The sequence below is a fragment of the Cyphomyrmex costatus genome, unplaced genomic scaffold, assembly GCF_001594065.2.
Source record: "Cyphomyrmex costatus isolate MS0001 unplaced genomic scaffold, Ccosl1.0 scaffold330, whole genome shotgun sequence".
Classification (NCBI taxonomy): Eukaryota; Metazoa; Arthropoda; class Insecta; order Hymenoptera; family Formicidae; genus Cyphomyrmex; species Cyphomyrmex costatus.
In genome coordinates this window covers 1,565,648-1,571,647 of record NW_017277451.1, presented here as the reverse complement: position 1 = coordinate 1,571,647, position 6,000 = coordinate 1,565,648, and positions in this window count along the sequence as shown.

Below are 6,000 nucleotides of genomic sequence, written 5' to 3'. Positions count from 1 at the left end.
ATTATTCAATAAACAAATTCTGATACAGGTAACGGGAAAAATTAATTTGATCAACATGAAATTCTAGTAGAAGTTACGAAAACGACTGTTCGATCAACAAGAAATTCTGATACAATTAACGAGAAAAATGTATTCTATTGACAAAAAATTCTGGTAAATTTAACTATTATAGAAGGAATTACTCAAATTCATCCGGTAATTATTACAAGAATTCTGATTCGTTCGTTTTTGAATAGACATACCGGATGAATCTATCAGATTTCCACCAAATAATCCAACCAAACTCTTTTTTCAGTGTACAAATATTTTACATCTAAAATATATTATAATTTAGAATATATATGATTCTTTGTTACGCATTACCTACAACGTTGACTCCTATTAGCTACTTGAAATATTTTTGTTATTGAATTATAAGGAGTCCATTATTGTTATTTATTATTATTTCCATTGATTATTTATATCTATTAATTTTTTTTATTAATATCTAGAGATAATAAGAAAAAAAATGTAAAGAAGAAACGTAAAGAAATAAAACTATATCCGTAGTTACACCACTGCTTCGTTCACATTACTAATTTCGCAATAAAAACATTTAACAATAAACAGATTACGCTTATCCAGGTAAATTACACTTCAAAATTACCCAAAATTATCGTCCAACTTTAACGTCAAGATAATTTACATTGCATTTCGTCCTTCTGTTTCGAAATCATTCAACTTAGAAAGAAGAAACGTAAAGAAATAAATCTGCAACGTAATTAAATCCACCGATATATAATGATATCACATTTATATACGATATGTGTAACCAGTTTTTGCATATTAATTACAACTCATCTAATTTTGAGTTGCTTTAACATAGTTCCATTTATATTATAGTTTATTAGGATAGAATTCCTTTATTGGATTTTCAAATTGTAAATTTTTATGGTCCAAATGCTCCAGACGATTATAGTTCGTAAATGAAACCACAAAGACCAATAATAATATTATACACTTTGCACTGTATTTGTGAGTTGTCAATATCAATAACAATTACTAGTTCCCGAGAATATTGTTACAATATTGTAAAATATTGTTATATCATTTTACTGTGTTTTTGCACTATCAAATAAATTCTTATATACATATAGATGTTCCAAAAATATGCATTTAATACTTCTTTATTTTTAAGTCAAGTTAGACCAAATTACGCTATCTATGATAACAGCTTTCTTCACCGTACCAAATAAGAGTTAAAAATAAAAGTATAATATCCTTTCAAGATAACCTTTCAGGAACGAGAAAAAATTGTTATCGCTCGGTGCGCTATCAAACGATATTGTTATTAATGTGTGCATGTGTTGCAAGTGCCTGATTTCTCACCATCGTGCACTTGCATGTGCGGTGATACTGAAATAAATGTAACAGAGAATAAACACAGGCGATATGCGTAAAGCCCAGTGACGCAGTTTTTGCAACGAATTAACTGTATCATCGAAAGACCACAGTATTTTATCAGACCTGAACGTGCGGTATTTTTCATTGAAATCATTTTTATTTCTATTTTCACTGAGCATTTGTCGAATATCACAAACATATTTTTGTGAAAAAATAATGTTATCTAAACTACAAGCATTTAAAATAGCCATATCTGTACAGTACCTAAACAATTATCTGAATATTTTATTTCAATTTCATTGAAAGCTTAAAATGCAAAAACAATTTAAGAGATATATTATTAAAATGTATTCGAAATTTACAATATATAGTTATTCAGAGACACAGGATAAGAATATCAAGTATTTCTCTCTAATTATATATTAATGTTTAATAAAGTATAAATTGTGTCAAGAGAACTAAAAAAAAGCACAATTTTATTTAATAAAGATAAAGTGATTATGAATTAACTAATTTTTTTGTGAAAAGCAATTTTGTGTTTTAATGTAAAGGAAAATCCAACAAGATATTATTATCAATACAATCTATTTAATATCTGTTTAAAATCCAACGAAAATAAAAAAATGTTAGGATTATCTTTGTACAAAAGCTTTTCTGACGTGTCGAAAATCTGTTTACTTTTCTCGCCATTAAACGAAAATTATCGGTCAAAGACCAGGGAGAAGGCTATGTTGAATCCAATTTGAACCTGCTGTGGCACTCTTGTGTTCCTGTCAACTGGGTCGAATACCACTAGAGAGAACTAGTCGGTGACTAAAGATTAGTGCGACACCGCCGGATCAAATATCCATTTCCGTTTCTACCGCCGTAAATCTATATGGCACGGAACCGAAAATGATGAGCTTTGCTTTAGCGGTGAAATAATTGCGAAGAAAGAACCAGTTTTTCCTGAACTACTTTTTTACTGGATTAATAATTTAATCCTTCTCTTAGCAAATTTCATTAAACGATAAGGATTATGATTGCTTCAAAGAGCATTTTATGTCCTGAATTGTAACGGTAACTTAAAAAGAAAACTAATGCATTAATACAAGTACAAAAATGTATTTATAATTAATTACATGATATAATAAAATATTCAGTCAATATCTTCTTCGATATTATTACTATTATTATTATTATTTTAATTATATTGTTACGTCCGTGCTGCGATTGAGAAGAAGACGAGTGGCTTTCAGGACGAGCCTTCAAAATGTTACATACGCGACGGCAGCATTCGTGATTTCACACCACACGAGGTCGCTCGCACACCAACATTCCGAATACGTAGAAATGAAAGACATGTTGCGTAAGAAAAGAATATTTTTTAATAATCACAAATTACAGTAATAAAAACAGACGCGTTCGCACGTAATGATAGTCCAGCGAGAACTCGCGTATATTTTAAACAACAGCCGCACATCTCCAGCCGCACGTCTCCAGGAAAGTCGGAGCAGTCTCTAGTGGTGTGAAATCGCCAGTGTGTTCGTCGCTAGTGTGACAATATTTTTTTACGTATTTATCATACATAATATTTTTAAAACTTTCATTGGTATTAACCTCACAGATATCAAAAAGTTTGCAGATTATCGTCGTGTTTTTATTCATTGCTAATGCCAATGTTACGCGTATAATAGTCGTGCACGACACATAAAAGAAGTGATGGACGGACAACGCAAATGCACATGCACATATACATTATACGTGGCCATATAAAATACAATACAAAAGAGATCGAAGAAAGAAACCGGTAGCTTGTAATAGGAAATCTCGGCGCCTTCCTGTCGCAACATCGGTGATCGGTATCGAGAACCTGTTTTCGTCTCATTATAGTCAAACGGCCGCGGCGCGAGTTTTCGTTTTCACGTGAGATTTGCTATCCTTGTTTTCGGAGACTGCCGACTGGTAAAAACCGATCGTTCCAGTTCATTCGTGATTCGGAAGTCGTCGAGGGTAATCGACGCGAGTCAGTCGTCTCACAGTCGTGGTGTCAAGAACATTTGTCGAGAGAATTTGGTCAGTGCAGTGCATGTAACGACCTAAGGAGACGGCCTCAGGCGTAATCGTATCCGTCATGAACCATCAGGCGACATCCTCAGGCATTGCCGCACGAGAACTTCTCAGGGTGTTCACCCACGCATTCAGACACGTGTCGTGAACTATCAGGCGACATCCCCAGGTGTTGCCGCACGAGAACAGCTCAGGGTGTTCGCCCACACGCGTTCAGATATACGTCGTGAATTAACAGGCGACGTTCCCAGGCGGTGCCACAAGTGGCTCAGGAATGTCTACCAATGTATGTAGACCAAGCATTGTGACGCGAACAATACGCAACGCATGCGAGTGAACCAAATGTCAGAGGCTGCACTGAAGTGACTGACCGATATACATAGAGGAAAGTCCCCTATTATGAGATAGGCACTTAATATAAGATAGCGGCGTTTCTGCTAAACTAATAAACGCTATCTCTTGATTCTACCATGAAATTATTGCTCTTTGATTGAAAACTATTTAGTGGAAAATTCGTTGTTGGATCATGCCTACAGTCGTTGTAAAATAAACTTTTAGAATTTGAATATCTTTAAGTTTCATTGAGATGAGTTTTTAATCTTTATTTATTATTTAATAAGTAAATATTTGGCAATAAATTCTTCATGTAGTGACAGAGTAAGATTTAATAGAAACGTACTAATAGAAAAATACGGAATATGTTGAATTATTTAATTAAAGAAGTTAGATTTGATCGTGAAACCGTAAGACGTGATACTCGTAATATGAGATACACAGGGTATTAACAAAATATTTGCTTGACAGCTCGTGACCGCTAATTTAGTTGAGTTAACAATTTCTTTTTCTCAGTGTATACTATTATAATCTATACTCCTATGCCTGTGTGAAAATCGATGCCAAAGTATAAATGCTAATGTATAATAATAAGAAGGATAACAGGAATAAACATATTAAGGGTCTGTTTCTGCGATACTTTGTTTTAACTATCTGAAGACAAGTCCTGAGTACAATGCATCGCATACTCAATTTACGCGCACACAGACTGTACTCGTTTGTATTTTAGAAACATTAAATAAAATTTTTTAACTTTTTTTTAACTTTAACGTATACTTTTTGCGCTAAATTATCGATTTCTCAGAATATCTCATATTAGGAGCACAATTGTTTGACTTAGAGATTTGTTCATTTCTTTAATTAAAAAAAGGTAGAATTTGAATTAAATTTTACATAACACACTATCTTAAAACTTATTAAATTCCTTTCAAAATGACCTATTATTTTTTTAAATTCCACTTACAAACTTCTAGCATTTACTTAAAATGGACTCAGTATCTCATAATAGGAGCCTTTCCTCTATACTCTATACGTTGTATTAACACTTTGTGAATGCCAAAATATACTTTTTTATATAGACCTATTTGTGAGTGAGAAACTTATTGTTTTGGCCTCTCGCGTGGGCCTAATGCGAGATATCGTCTACCACGGCGTTTCCAGCCCCCAACTACTGGACTCGTCAGTAGGGCGTCGTAATGGGAGCCTGCCTTAGATACCTGGGGGTCTTAGTTCGAGGTTCTATACACTGAGAAAAAAAATTGTTGACTCAACTAAATTGGCGGTCACGGGCTGTCAAGCAAATATTTTGTTAGTCGAAATATTAATGTATTTGAGTCAAATACGCAGTAGTACATTGAACAATGACTTATTTATTTCGACAGGACCTATTTTTGAATTAACAAAATATTTGCTTGACAGCTCGTGACCGCTAATTTAATTGAGTTAACAATTTCTTTTTCTCAGTGTATGAAAGGATTTCGTGTGTCTCGAATACATGCGAGAATTAGCGCGAGTCTCCTTGGACCTCTGGTGGCGGGTCACACCACATTGTAAACCGATACAACACGCGAAAGGGCAGTGTGATCCTTAGGTGGTTCGCATTGAATTACACAACAGCCAACGTTTCGTGAACCTTGCTGTTCACTTCATCAGGGCGCACTGATACTGTGTCAGTATCGCTACGACTTCTGTTGTAGACTCCAAATAAAGAATAACGATAAATATTGACGCAATTTTAAAAAAATTCCATCATTTCATTTATGACAATGAAACGAGTTTAAGTGTGTGGTGTTCATGTATAAAGTAATCCTGTTATTGAATTGACAAAACGTAAATTTCTTGCAGAAATGATGAATGCGAATCAAAAAATTATAATTTAAAGCAAGACTGTATTCTTCACATCACCATATCTTAATGGATGCAGCAATTAGATATCAACATATGCACGTGAATTAATTCACACGGTAAACGAGTGTATTTGCACAGTCACTGTGTAACATGTGATATGTTAATCGCGATAAGAGATGTGCCTACTGTCTTCTATCTTTCCACGAGAAATCGGAAATGAGTTACGTTGTGGTATCCAACCATCACTTGTCGGTACATTTCCTTCGCCACGAATTCCACTGACAATAAAAGTTTTGTCATTAGTGTCTTCTATTTCTAAATAGTTGTTCAAGTGACTTCTGTTCATCATTTTAATATAAATCTCTCTCTGTTTTATGTTTTAATAAC